Source organism: Brassica napus, unplaced genomic scaffold (genome assembly GCF_020379485.1).
Source record: "Brassica napus cultivar Da-Ae unplaced genomic scaffold, Da-Ae ScsIHWf_830;HRSCAF=1184, whole genome shotgun sequence".
NCBI classification, from domain to species: Eukaryota; Viridiplantae; Streptophyta; class Magnoliopsida; order Brassicales; family Brassicaceae; genus Brassica; species Brassica napus.
This window is the reverse complement of record NW_026016875.1, coordinates 15,645-27,710: the sequence shown is the minus strand read 5'-3', so window position 1 is coordinate 27,710 and position 12,066 is coordinate 15,645. Positions and strand designations below refer to the sequence as shown.

Genomic DNA, 12,066 nt, shown 5'->3' with positions numbered 1-12,066 from the left:
AACTTTCCGCAGCCCGTTTGAGGGTCAAAACGGCTGAATTTGAGCCCGAAAAATTGCGCCCCCTATTCACCGCCCATTATGGTTTCTGGGGCTTTCCGAAATGGTGCTATGGGCGACGTAGTTCCTCACGGTTCAAAAGTTATGAGGTTTCCAAGTTTAAACTCGTTTTAGGCTAAAAAAAAATTAAAAAATAAAAAGGGGTGCAACACGAGGACTTCCCGGGAGGTCACCCATCCTAGTACTACTCTCGCCCAAGCACGCTTAACTGCGGAGTTCTGATGGGATCCGGTGCATTAGTGCTGGTATGATCGCACCCGTCAGTACATCACTCTCGTTTCTATATATCCTTTTCCCGGCCAATCCAAGTGTAAGGCCGTGGGGCCCACATGATTTTCTTGCCGTTTTGTTTCGAGCGAAAAAGTGCATCGAGGTTAACGGCGTTAAGAAAGCATCAAAAACACCTTGAGAATCCGCTTTCGATCTTTTTTACGTGCCATAACTTTCCGCAGCCCGTTTGAGGGTCAAAACGGCTGAATTTGAGCCCGAAAAATTGCGCCCCCTATTCACCGCCCATTATGGTTTCTGGGGCTTTCCGAAATGGTGCTATGGGCGACGTAGTTCCTCACGGTTCAAAAGTTATGAGGTTTCCAAGTTTAAACTCGTTTTAGGCTAAAAAAAATTAAAAAATAAAAAGGGGTGCAACACGAGGACTTCCCGGGAGGTCACCCATCCTAGTACTACTCTCGCCCAAGCACGCTTAACTGCGGAGTTCTGATGGGATCCGGTGCATTAGTGCTGGTATGATCGCACCCGTCAGTACATCACTCTCGTTTCTATATATCCTTTTCCCGGCCAATCCAAGTGTAAGGCCGTGGGGCCCACATGATTTTCTTGCCGTTTTGTTTCGAGCGAAAAAGTGCATCGAGGTTAACGGCGTTAAGAAAGCATCAAAAACACCTTGAGAATCCGCTTTCGATCTTTTTTACGTGCCATAACTTTCCGCAGCCCGTTTGAGGGTCAAAACGGCTGAATTTGAGCCCGAAAAATTGCGCCCCCTATTCACCGCCCATTATGGTTTCTGGGGCTTTCCGAAATGGTGCTATGGGCGACGTAGTTCCTCACGGTTCAAAAGTTATGAGGTTTCCAAGTTTAAACTCGTTTTAGGCTAAAAAAAAATTAAAAAATAAAAAGGGGTGCAACACGAGGACTTCCCGGGAGGTCACCCATCCTAGTACTACTCTCGCCCAAGCACGCTTAACTGCGGAGTTCTGATGGGATCCGGTGCATTAGTGCTGGTATGATCGCACCCGTCAGTACATCACTCTCGTTTCTATATATCCTTTTCCCGGCCAATCCAAGTGTAAGGCCGTGGGGCCCACATGATTTTCTTGCCGTTTTGTTTCGAGCGAAAAAGTGCATCGAGGTTAACGGCGTTAAGAAAGCATCAAAAACACCTTGAGAATCCGCTTTCGATCTTTTTTACGTGCCATAACTTTCCGCAGCCCGTTTGAGGGTCAAAACGGCTGAATTTGAGCCCGAAAAATTGCGCCCCCTATTCACCGCCCATTATGGTTTCTGGGGCTTTCCGAAATGGTGCTATGGGCGACGTAGTTCCTCACGGTTCAAAAGTTATGAGGTTTCCAAGTTTAAACTCGTTTTAGGCTAAAAAAAAATTAAAAAATAAAAAGGGGTGCAACACGAGGACTTCCCGGGAGGTCACCCATCCTAGTACTACTCTCGCCCAAGCACGCTTAACTGCGGAGTTCTGATGGGATCCGGTGCATTAGTGCTGGTATGATCGCACCCGTCAGTACATCACTCTCGTTTCTATATATCCTTTTCCCGGCCAATCCAAGTGTAAGGCCGTGGGGCCCACATGATTTTCTTGCCGTTTTGTTTCGAGCGAAAAAGTGCATCGAGGTTAACGGCGTTAAGAAAGCATCAAAAACACCTTGAGAATCCGCTTTCGATCTTTTTTACGTGCCATAACTTTCCGCAGCCCGTTTGAGGGTCAAAACGGCTGAATTTGAGCCCGAAAAATTGCGCCCCCTATTCACCGCCCATTATGGTTTCTGGGGCTTTCCGAAATGGTGCTATGGGCGACGTAGTTCCTCACGGTTCAAAAGTTATGAGGTTTCCAAGTTTAAACTCGTTTTAGGCTAAAAAAAAATTAAAAAATAAAAAGGGGTGCAACACGAGGACTTCCCGGGAGGTCACCCATCCTAGTACTACTCTCGCCCAAGCACGCTTAACTGCGGAGTTCTGATGGGATCCGGTGCATTAGTGCTGGTATGATCGCACCCGTCAGTACATCACTCTCGTTTCTATATATCCTTTTCCCGGCCAATCCAAGTGTAAGGCCGTGGGGCCCACATGATTTTCTTGCCGTTTTGTTTCGAGCGAAAAAGTGCATCGAGGTTAACGGCGTTAAGAAAGCATCAAAAACACCTTGAGAATCCGCTTTCGATCTTTTTTACGTGCCATAACTTTCCGCAGCCCGTTTGAGGGTCAAAACGGCTGAATTTGAGCCCGAAAAATTGCGCCCCCTATTCACCGCCCATTATGGTTTCTGGGGCTTTCCGAAATGGTGCTATGGGCGACGTAGTTCCTCACGGTTCAAAAGTTATGAGGTTTCCAAGTTTAAACTCGTTTTAGGCTAAAAAAAAATTAAAAAATAAAAAGGGGTGCAACACGAGGACTTCCCGGGAGGTCACCCATCCTAGTACTACTCTCGCCCAAGCACGCTTAACTGCGGAGTTCTGATGGGATCCGGTGCATTAGTGCTGGTATGATCGCACCCGTCAGTACATCACTCTCGTTTCTATATATCCTTTTCCCGGCCAATCCAAGTGTAAGGCCGTGGGGCCCACATGATTTTCTTGCCGTTTTGTTTCGAGCGAAAAAGTGCATCGAGGTTAACGGCGTTAAGAAAGCATCAAAAACACCTTGAGAATCCGCTTTCGATCTTTTTTACGTGCCATAACTTTCCGCAGCCCGTTTGAGGGTCAAAACGGCTGAATTTGAGCCCGAAAAATTGCGCCCCCTATTCACCGCCCATTATGGTTTCTGGGGCTTTCCGAAATGGTGCTATGGGCGACGTAGTTCCTCACGGTTCAAAAGTTATGAGGTTTCCAAGTTTAAACTCGTTTTAGGCTAAAAAAAAATTAAAAAATAAAAAGGGGTGCAACACGAGGACTTCCCGGGAGGTCACCCATCCTAGTACTACTCTCGCCCAAGCACGCTTAACTGCGGAGTTCTGATGGGATCCGGTGCATTAGTGCTGGTATGATCGCACCCGTCAGTACATCACTCTCGTTTCTATATATCCTTTTCCCGGCCAATCCAAGTGTAAGGCCGTGGGGCCCACATGATTTTCTTGCCGTTTTGTTTCGAGCGAAAAAGTGCATCGAGGTTAACGGCGTTAAGAAAGCATCAAAAACACCTTGAGAATCCGCTTTCGATCTTTTTTACGTGCCATAACTTTCCGCAGCCCGTTTGAGGGTCAAAACGGCTGAATTTGAGCCCGAAAAATTGCGCCCCCTATTCACCGCCCATTATGGTTTCTGGGGCTTTCCGAAATGGTGCTATGGGCGACGTAGTTCCTCACGGTTCAAAAGTTATGAGGTTTCCAAGTTTAAACTCGTTTTAGGCTAAAAAAAAATTAAAAAATAAAAAGGGGTGCAACACGAGGACTTCCCGGGAGGTCACCCATCCTAGTACTACTCTCGCCCAAGCACGCTTAACTGCGGAGTTCTGATGGGATCCGGTGCATTAGTGCTGGTATGATCGCACCCGTCAGTACATCACTCTCGTTTCTATATATCCTTTTCCCGGCCAATCCAAGTGTAAGGCCGTGGGGCCCACATGATTTTCTTGCCGTTTTGTTTCGAGCGAAAAAGTGCATCGAGGTTAACGGCGTTAAGAAAGCATCAAAAACACCTTGAGAATCCGCTTTCGATCTTTTTTACGTGCCATAACTTTCCGCAGCCCGTTTGAGGGTCAAAACGGCTGAATTTGAGCCCGAAAAATTGCGCCCCCTATTCACCGCCCATTATGGTTTCTGGGGCTTTCCGAAATGGTGCTATGGGCGACGTAGTTCCTCACGGTTCAAAAGTTATGAGGTTTCCAAGTTTAAACTCGTTTTAGGCTAAAAAAAAATTAAAAAATAAAAAGGGGTGCAACACGAGGACTTCCCGGGAGGTCACCCATCCTAGTACTACTCTCGCCCAAGCACGCTTAACTGCGGAGTTCTGATGGGATCCGGTGCATTAGTGCTGGTATGATCGCACCCGTCAGTACATCACTCTCGTTTCTATATATCCTTTTCCCGGCCAATCCAAGTGTAAGGCCGTGGGGCCCACATGATTTTCTTGCCGTTTTGTTTCGAGCGAAAAAGTGCATCGAGGTTAACGGCGTTAAGAAAGCATCAAAAACACCTTGAGAATCCGCTTTCGATCTTTTTTACGTGCCATAACTTTCCGCAGCCCGTTTGAGGGTCAAAACGGCTGAATTTGAGCCCGAAAAATTGCGCCCCCTATTCACCGCCCATTATGGTTTCTGGGGCTTTCCGAAATGGTGCTATGGGCGACGTAGTTCCTCACGGTTCAAAAGTTATGAGGTTTCCAAGTTTAAACTCGTTTTAGGCTAAAAAAAAATTAAAAAATAAAAAGGGGTGCAACACGAGGACTTCCCGGGAGGTCACCCATCCTAGTACTACTCTCGCCCAAGCACGCTTAACTGCGGAGTTCTGATGGGATCCGGTGCATTAGTGCTGGTATGATCGCACCCGTCAGTACATCACTCTCGTTTCTATATATCCTTTTCCCGGCCAATCCAAGTGTAAGGCCGTGGGGCCCACATGATTTTCTTGCCGTTTTGTTTCGAGCGAAAAAGTGCATCGAGGTTAACGGCGTTAAGAAAGCATCAAAAACACCTTGAGAATCCGCTTTCGATCTTTTTTACGTGCCATAACTTTCCGCAGCCCGTTTGAGGGTCAAAACGGCTGAATTTGAGCCCGAAAAATTGCGCCCCCTATTCACCGCCCATTATGGTTTCTGGGGCTTTCCGAAATGGTGCTATGGGCGACGTAGTTCCTCACGGTTCAAAAGTTATGAGGTTTCCAAGTTTAAACTCGTTTTAGGCTAAAAAAAAATTAAAAAATAAAAAGGGGTGCAACACGAGGACTTCCCGGGAGGTCACCCATCCTAGTACTACTCTCGCCCAAGCACGCTTAACTGCGGAGTTCTGATGGGATCCGGTGCATTAGTGCTGGTATGATCGCACCCGTCAGTACATCACTCTCGTTTCTATATATCCTTTTCCCGGCCAATCCAAGTGTAAGGCCGTGGGGCCCACATGATTTTCTTGCCGTTTTGTTTCGAGCGAAAAAGTGCATCGAGGTTAACGGCGTTAAGAAAGCATCAAAAACACCTTGAGAATCCGCTTTCGATCTTTTTTACGTGCCATAACTTTCCGCAGCCCGTTTGAGGGTCAAAACGGCTGAATTTGAGCCCGAAAAATTGCGCCCCCTATTCACCGCCCATTATGGTTTCTGGGGCTTTCCGAAATGGTGCTATGGGCGACGTAGTTCCTCACGGTTCAAAAGTTATGAGGTTTCCAAGTTTAAACTCGTTTTAGGCTAAAAAAAAATTAAAAAATAAAAAGGGGTGCAACACGAGGACTTCCCGGGAGGTCACCCATCCTAGTACTACTCTCGCCCAAGCACGCTTAACTGCGGAGTTCTGATGGGATCCGGTGCATTAGTGCTGGTATGATCGCACCCGTCAGTACATCACTCTCGTTTCTATATATCCTTTTCCCGGCCAATCCAAGTGTAAGGCCGTGGGGCCCACATGATTTTCTTGCCGTTTTGTTTCGAGCGAAAAAGTGCATCGAGGTTAACGGCGTTAAGAAAGCATCAAAAACACCTTGAGAATCCGCTTTCGATCTTTTTTACGTGCCATAACTTTCCGCAGCCCGTTTGAGGGTCAAAACGGCTGAATTTGAGCCCGAAAAATTGCGCCCCCTATTCACCGCCCATTATGGTTTCTGGGGCTTTCCGAAATGGTGCTATGGGCGACGTAGTTCCTCACGGTTCAAAAGTTATGAGGTTTCCAAGTTTAAACTCGTTTTAGGCTAAAAAAAAATTAAAAAATAAAAAGGGGTGCAACACGAGGACTTCCCGGGAGGTCACCCATCCTAGTACTACTCTCGCCCAAGCACGCTTAACTGCGGAGTTCTGATGGGATCCGGTGCATTAGTGCTGGTATGATCGCACCCGTCAGTACATCACTCTCGTTTCTATATATCCTTTTCCCGGCCAATCCAAGTGTAAGGCCGTGGGGCCCACATGATTTTCTTGCCGTTTTGTTTCGAGCGAAAAAGTGCATCGAGGTTAACGGCGTTAAGAAAGCATCAAAAACACCTTGAGAATCCGCTTTCGATCTTTTTTACGTGCCATAACTTTCCGCAGCCCGTTTGAGGGTCAAAACGGCTGAATTTGAGCCCGAAAAATTGCGCCCCCTATTCACCGCCCATTATGGTTTCTGGGGCTTTCCGAAATGGTGCTATGGGCGACGTAGTTCCTCACGGTTCAAAAGTTATGAGGTTTCCAAGTTTAAACTCGTTTTAGGCTAAAAAAAAATTAAAAAATAAAAAGGGGTGCAACACGAGGACTTCCCGGGAGGTCACCCATCCTAGTACTACTCTCGCCCAAGCACGCTTAACTGCGGAGTTCTGATGGGATCCGGTGCATTAGTGCTGGTATGATCGCACCCGTCAGTACATCACTCTCGTTTCTATATATCCTTTTCCCGGCCAATCCAAGTGTAAGGCCGTGGGGCCCACATGATTTTCTTGCCGTTTTGTTTCGAGCGAAAAAGTGCATCGAGGTTAACGGCGTTAAGAAAGCATCAAAAACACCTTGAGAATCCGCTTTCGATCTTTTTTACGTGCCATAACTTTCCGCAGCCCGTTTGAGGGTCAAAACGGCTGAATTTGAGCCCGAAAAATTGCGCCCCCTATTCACCGCCCATTATGGTTTCTGGGGCTTTCCGAAATGGTGCTATGGGCGACGTAGTTCCTCACGGTTCAAAAGTTATGAGGTTTCCAAGTTTAAACTCGTTTTAGGCTAAAAAAAAATTAAAAAATAAAAAGGGGTGCAACACGAGGACTTCCCGGGAGGTCACCCATCCTAGTACTACTCTCGCCCAAGCACGCTTAACTGCGGAGTTCTGATGGGATCCGGTGCATTAGTGCTGGTATGATCGCACCCGTCAGTACATCACTCTCGTTTCTATATATCCTTTTCCCGGCCAATCCAAGTGTAAGGCCGTGGGGCCCACATGATTTTCTTGCCGTTTTGTTTCGAGCGAAAAAGTGCATCGAGGTTAACGGCGTTAAGAAAGCATCAAAAACACCTTGAGAATCCGCTTTCGATCTTTTTTACGTGCCATAACTTTCCGCAGCCCGTTTGAGGGTCAAAACGGCTGAATTTGAGCCCGAAAAATTGCGCCCCCTATTCACCGCCCATTATGGTTTCTGGGGCTTTCCGAAATGGTGCTATGGGCGACGTAGTTCCTCACGGTTCAAAAGTTATGAGGTTTCCAAGTTTAAACTCGTTTTAGGCTAAAAAAAAATTAAAAAATAAAAAGGGGTGCAACACGAGGACTTCCCGGGAGGTCACCCATCCTAGTACTACTCTCGCCCAAGCACGCTTAACTGCGGAGTTCTGATGGGATCCGGTGCATTAGTGCTGGTATGATCGCACCCGTCAGTACATCACTCTCGTTTCTATATATCCTTTTCCCGGCCAATCCAAGTGTAAGGCCGTGGGGCCCACATGATTTTCTTGCCGTTTTGTTTCGAGCGAAAAAGTGCATCGAGGTTAACGGCGTTAAGAAAGCATCAAAAACACCTTGAGAATCCGCTTTCGATCTTTTTTACGTGCCATAACTTTCCGCAGCCCGTTTGAGGGTCAAAACGGCTGAATTTGAGCCCGAAAAATTGCGCCCCCTATTCACCGCCCATTATGGTTTCTGGGGCTTTCCGAAATGGTGCTATGGGCGACGTAGTTCCTCACGGTTCAAAAGTTATGAGGTTTCCAAGTTTAAACTCGTTTTAGGCTAAAAAAAAATTAAAAAATAAAAAGGGGTGCAACACGAGGACTTCCCGGGAGGTCACCCATCCTAGTACTACTCTCGCCCAAGCACGCTTAACTGCGGAGTTCTGATGGGATCCGGTGCATTAGTGCTGGTATGATCGCACCCGTCAGTACATCACTCTCGTTTCTATATATCCTTTTCCCGGCCAATCCAAGTGTAAGGCCGTGGGGCCCACATGATTTTCTTGCCGTTTTGTTTCGAGCGAAAAAGTGCATCGAGGTTAACGGCGTTAAGAAAGCATCAAAAACACCTTGAGAATCCGCTTTCGATCTTTTTTACGTGCCATAACTTTCCGCAGCCCGTTTGAGGGTCAAAACGGCTGAATTTGAGCCCGAAAAATTGCGCCCCCTATTCACCGCCCATTATGGTTTCTGGGGCTTTCCGAAATGGTGCTATGGGCGACGTAGTTCCTCACGGTTCAAAAGTTATGAGGTTTCCAAGTTTAAACTCGTTTTAGGCTAAAAAAAAATTAAAAAATAAAAAGGGGTGCAACACGAGGACTTCCCGGGAGGTCACCCATCCTAGTACTACTCTCGCCCAAGCACGCTTAACTGCGGAGTTCTGATGGGATCCGGTGCATTAGTGCTGGTATGATCGCACCCGTCAGTACATCACTCTCGTTTCTATATATCCTTTTCCCGGCCAATCCAAGTGTAAGGCCGTGGGGCCCACATGATTTTCTTGCCGTTTTGTTTCGAGCGAAAAAGTGCATCGAGGTTAACGGCGTTAAGAAAGCATCAAAAACACCTTGAGAATCCGCTTTCGATCTTTTTTACGTGCCATAACTTTCCGCAGCCCGTTTGAGGGTCAAAACGGCTGAATTTGAGCCCGAAAAATTGCGCCCCCTATTCACCGCCCATTATGGTTTCTGGGGCTTTCCGAAATGGTGCTATGGGCGACGTAGTTCCTCACGGTTCAAAAGTTATGAGGTTTCCAAGTTTAAACTCGTTTTAGGCTAAAAAAAAATTAAAAAATAAAAAGGGGTGCAACACGAGGACTTCCCGGGAGGTCACCCATCCTAGTACTACTCTCGCCCAAGCACGCTTAACTGCGGAGTTCTGATGGGATCCGGTGCATTAGTGCTGGTATGATCGCACCCGTCAGTACATCACTCTCGTTTCTATATATCCTTTTCCCGGCCAATCCAAGTGTAAGGCCGTGGGGCCCACATGATTTTCTTGCCGTTTTGTTTCGAGCGAAAAAGTGCATCGAGGTTAACGGCGTTAAGAAAGCATCAAAAACACCTTGAGAATCCGCTTTCGATCTTTTTTACGTGCCATAACTTTCCGCAGCCCGTTTGAGGGTCAAAACGGCTGAATTTGAGCCCGAAAAATTGCGCCCCCTATTCACCGCCCATTATGGTTTCTGGGGCTTTCCGAAATGGTGCTATGGGCGACGTAGTTCCTCACGGTTCAAAAGTTATGAGGTTTCCAAGTTTAAACTCGTTTTAGGCTAAAAAAAAATTAAAAAATAAAAAGGGGTGCAACACGAGGACTTCCCGGGAGGTCACCCATCCTAGTACTACTCTCGCCCAAGCACGCTTAACTGCGGAGTTCTGATGGGATCCGGTGCATTAGTGCTGGTATGATCGCACCCGTCAGTACATCACTCTCGTTTCTATATATCCTTTTCCCGGCCAATCCAAGTGTAAGGCCGTGGGGCCCACATGATTTTCTTGCCGTTTTGTTTCGAGCGAAAAAGTGCATCGAGGTTAACGGCGTTAAGAAAGCATCAAAAACACCTTGAGAATCCGCTTTCGATCTTTTTTACGTGCCATAACTTTCCGCAGCCCGTTTGAGGGTCAAAACGGCTGAATTTGAGCCCGAAAAATTGCGCCCCCTATTCACCGCCCATTATGGTTTCTGGGGCTTTCCGAAATGGTGCTATGGGCGACGTAGTTCCTCACGGTTCAAAAGTTATGAGGTTTCCAAGTTTAAACTCGTTTTAGGCTAAAAAAAAATTAAAAAATAAAAAGGGGTGCAACACGAGGACTTCCCGGGAGGTCACCCATCCTAGTACTACTCTCGCCCAAGCACGCTTAACTGCGGAGTTCTGATGGGATCCGGTGCATTAGTGCTGGTATGATCGCACCCGTCAGTACATCACTCTCGTTTCTATATATCCTTTTCCCGGCCAATCCAAGTGTAAGGCCGTGGGGCCCACATGATTTTCTTGCCGTTTTGTTTCGAGCGAAAAAGTGCATCGAGGTTAACGGCGTTAAGAAAGCATCAAAAACACCTTGAGAATCCGCTTTCGATCTTTTTTACGTGCCATAACTTTCCGCAGCCCGTTTGAGGGTCAAAACGGCTGAATTTGAGCCCGAAAAATTGCGCCCCCTATTCACCGCCCATTATGGTTTCTGGGGCTTTCCGAAATGGTGCTATGGGCGACGTAGTTCCTCACGGTTCAAAAGTTATGAGGTTTCCAAGTTTAAACTCGTTTTAGGCTAAAAAAAAATTAAAAAATAAAAAGGGGTGCAACACGAGGACTTCCCGGGAGGTCACCCATCCTAGTACTACTCTCGCCCAAGCACGCTTAACTGCGGAGTTCTGATGGGATCCGGTGCATTAGTGCTGGTATGATCGCACCCGTCAGTACATCACTCTCGTTTCTATATATCCTTTTCCCGGCCAATCCAAGTGTAAGGCCGTGGGGCCCACATGATTTTCTTGCCGTTTTGTTTCGAGCGAAAAAGTGCATCGAGGTTAACGGCGTTAAGAAAGCATCAAAAACACCTTGAGAATCCGCTTTCGATCTTTTTTACGTGCCATAACTTTCCGCAGCCCGTTTGAGGGTCAAAACGGCTGAATTTGAGCCCGAAAAATTGCGCCCCCTATTCACCGCCCATTATGGTTTCTGGGGCTTTCCGAAATGGTGCTATGGGCGACGTAGTTCCTCACGGTTCAAAAGTTATGAGGTTTCCAAGTTTAAACTCGTTTTAGGCTAAAAAAAAATTAAAAAATAAAAAGGGGTGCAACACGAGGACTTCCCGGGAGGTCACCCATCCTAGTACTACTCTCGCCCAAGCACGCTTAACTGCGGAGTTCTGATGGGATCCGGTGCATTAGTGCTGGTATGATCGCACCCGTCAGTACATCACTCTCGTTTCTATATATCCTTTTCCCGGCCAATCCAAGTGTAAGGCCGTGGGGCCCACATGATTTTCTTGCCGTTTTGTTTCGAGCGAAAAAGTGCATCGAGGTTAACGGCGTTAAGAAAGCATCAAAAACACCTTGAGAATCCGCTTTCGATCTTTTTTACGTGCCATAACTTTCCGCAGCCCGTTTGAGGGTCAAAACGGCTGAATTTGAGCCCGAAAAATTGCGCCCCCTATTCACCGCCCATTATGGTTTCTGGGGCTTTCCGAAATGGTGCTATGGGCGACGTAGTTCCTCACGGTTCAAAAGTTATGAGGTTTCCAAGTTTAAACTCGTTTTAGGCTAAAAAAAAATTAAAAAATAAAAAGGGGTGCAACACGAGGACTTCCCGGGAGGTCACCCATCCTAGTACTACTCTCGCCCAAGCACGCTTAACTGCGGAGTTCTGATGGGATCCGGTGCATTAGTGCTGGTATGATCGCACCCGTCAGTACATCACTCTCGTTTCTATATATCCTTTTCCCGGCCAATCCAAGTGTAAGGCCGTGGGGCCCACATGATTTTCTTGCCGTTTTGTTTCGAGCGAAAAAGTGCATCGAGGTTAACGGCGTTAAGAAAGCATCAAAAACACCTTGAGAATCCGCTTTCGATCTTTTTTACGTGCCATAACTTTCCGCAGCCCGTTTGAGGGTCAAAACGGCTGAATTTGAGCCCGAAAAATTGCGCCCCCTATTCACCGCCCATTATGGTTTCTGGGGCTTTCCGAAATGGTGCTATGGGCGACGTAGTTCCTCACGGTTCAAAAG

General features: G+C 47.1%; 24 non-coding genes across 24 annotated transcripts; all 24 read right to left on the bottom strand.

Moving 5' to 3' along the window:
- Positions 1-197: 197 nt before the first annotated feature.
- LOC125606138 lies at positions 198-316 on the bottom strand. The gene has a single exon (XR_007337555.1). It is a non-coding gene; the product is annotated as a 5S ribosomal RNA (ribosomal RNA).
- A 377-nt stretch (positions 317-693) lies between these two features.
- LOC125606137 lies at positions 694-812 on the bottom strand. The gene has a single exon (XR_007337554.1). It is a non-coding gene; the product is annotated as a 5S ribosomal RNA (ribosomal RNA).
- A 378-nt stretch (positions 813-1,190) lies between these two features.
- LOC125606283 lies at positions 1,191-1,309 on the bottom strand. The gene has a single exon (XR_007337699.1). It is a non-coding gene; the product is annotated as a 5S ribosomal RNA (ribosomal RNA).
- Positions 1,310-1,687: 378 nt separating this feature from the next.
- LOC125606282 lies at positions 1,688-1,806 on the bottom strand. Its single transcript, XR_007337698.1, has one exon. It is a non-coding gene; the product is annotated as a 5S ribosomal RNA (ribosomal RNA).
- Positions 1,807-2,184: 378 nt separating this feature from the next.
- Positions 2,185-2,303, bottom strand: LOC125606281. Its single transcript, XR_007337697.1, has one exon. It is a non-coding gene; the product is annotated as a 5S ribosomal RNA (ribosomal RNA).
- A 378-nt stretch (positions 2,304-2,681) lies between these two features.
- LOC125606280 lies at positions 2,682-2,800 on the bottom strand. Its single transcript, XR_007337696.1, has one exon. It is a non-coding gene; the product is annotated as a 5S ribosomal RNA (ribosomal RNA).
- A 378-nt stretch (positions 2,801-3,178) lies between these two features.
- Positions 3,179-3,297, bottom strand: LOC125606279. Its single transcript, XR_007337695.1, has one exon. It is a non-coding gene; the product is annotated as a 5S ribosomal RNA (ribosomal RNA).
- Positions 3,298-3,675: 378 nt separating this feature from the next.
- Positions 3,676-3,794, bottom strand: LOC125606277. Its single transcript, XR_007337693.1, has one exon. It is a non-coding gene; the product is annotated as a 5S ribosomal RNA (ribosomal RNA).
- A 378-nt stretch (positions 3,795-4,172) lies between these two features.
- Positions 4,173-4,291, bottom strand: LOC125606276. The gene has a single exon (XR_007337692.1). It is a non-coding gene; the product is annotated as a 5S ribosomal RNA (ribosomal RNA).
- A 378-nt stretch (positions 4,292-4,669) lies between these two features.
- LOC125606275 lies at positions 4,670-4,788 on the bottom strand. The gene has a single exon (XR_007337691.1). It is a non-coding gene; the product is annotated as a 5S ribosomal RNA (ribosomal RNA).
- A 378-nt stretch (positions 4,789-5,166) lies between these two features.
- Positions 5,167-5,285, bottom strand: LOC125606274. The gene has a single exon (XR_007337690.1). It is a non-coding gene; the product is annotated as a 5S ribosomal RNA (ribosomal RNA).
- Positions 5,286-5,663: 378 nt separating this feature from the next.
- On the bottom strand, positions 5,664-5,782 carry LOC125606273. The gene has a single exon (XR_007337689.1). It is a non-coding gene; the product is annotated as a 5S ribosomal RNA (ribosomal RNA).
- Positions 5,783-6,160: 378 nt separating this feature from the next.
- LOC125606272 lies at positions 6,161-6,279 on the bottom strand. The gene has a single exon (XR_007337688.1). It is a non-coding gene; the product is annotated as a 5S ribosomal RNA (ribosomal RNA).
- Positions 6,280-6,657: 378 nt separating this feature from the next.
- LOC125606271 lies at positions 6,658-6,776 on the bottom strand. The gene has a single exon (XR_007337687.1). It is a non-coding gene; the product is annotated as a 5S ribosomal RNA (ribosomal RNA).
- Positions 6,777-7,154: 378 nt separating this feature from the next.
- On the bottom strand, positions 7,155-7,273 carry LOC125606270. The gene has a single exon (XR_007337686.1). It is a non-coding gene; the product is annotated as a 5S ribosomal RNA (ribosomal RNA).
- Positions 7,274-7,651: 378 nt separating this feature from the next.
- LOC125606269 lies at positions 7,652-7,770 on the bottom strand. The gene has a single exon (XR_007337685.1). It is a non-coding gene; the product is annotated as a 5S ribosomal RNA (ribosomal RNA).
- A 378-nt stretch (positions 7,771-8,148) lies between these two features.
- Positions 8,149-8,267, bottom strand: LOC125606268. The gene has a single exon (XR_007337684.1). It is a non-coding gene; the product is annotated as a 5S ribosomal RNA (ribosomal RNA).
- A 378-nt stretch (positions 8,268-8,645) lies between these two features.
- Positions 8,646-8,764, bottom strand: LOC125606266. Its single transcript, XR_007337682.1, has one exon. It is a non-coding gene; the product is annotated as a 5S ribosomal RNA (ribosomal RNA).
- Positions 8,765-9,142: 378 nt separating this feature from the next.
- Positions 9,143-9,261, bottom strand: LOC125606265. The gene has a single exon (XR_007337681.1). It is a non-coding gene; the product is annotated as a 5S ribosomal RNA (ribosomal RNA).
- A 378-nt stretch (positions 9,262-9,639) lies between these two features.
- On the bottom strand, positions 9,640-9,758 carry LOC125606264. Its single transcript, XR_007337680.1, has one exon. It is a non-coding gene; the product is annotated as a 5S ribosomal RNA (ribosomal RNA).
- A 378-nt stretch (positions 9,759-10,136) lies between these two features.
- LOC125606263 lies at positions 10,137-10,255 on the bottom strand. The gene has a single exon (XR_007337679.1). It is a non-coding gene; the product is annotated as a 5S ribosomal RNA (ribosomal RNA).
- A 378-nt stretch (positions 10,256-10,633) lies between these two features.
- Positions 10,634-10,752, bottom strand: LOC125606262. The gene has a single exon (XR_007337678.1). It is a non-coding gene; the product is annotated as a 5S ribosomal RNA (ribosomal RNA).
- Positions 10,753-11,130: 378 nt separating this feature from the next.
- On the bottom strand, positions 11,131-11,249 carry LOC125606261. Its single transcript, XR_007337677.1, has one exon. It is a non-coding gene; the product is annotated as a 5S ribosomal RNA (ribosomal RNA).
- Positions 11,250-11,627: 378 nt separating this feature from the next.
- On the bottom strand, positions 11,628-11,746 carry LOC125606260. The gene has a single exon (XR_007337676.1). It is a non-coding gene; the product is annotated as a 5S ribosomal RNA (ribosomal RNA).
- Positions 11,747-12,066: the final 320 nt, after the last annotated feature.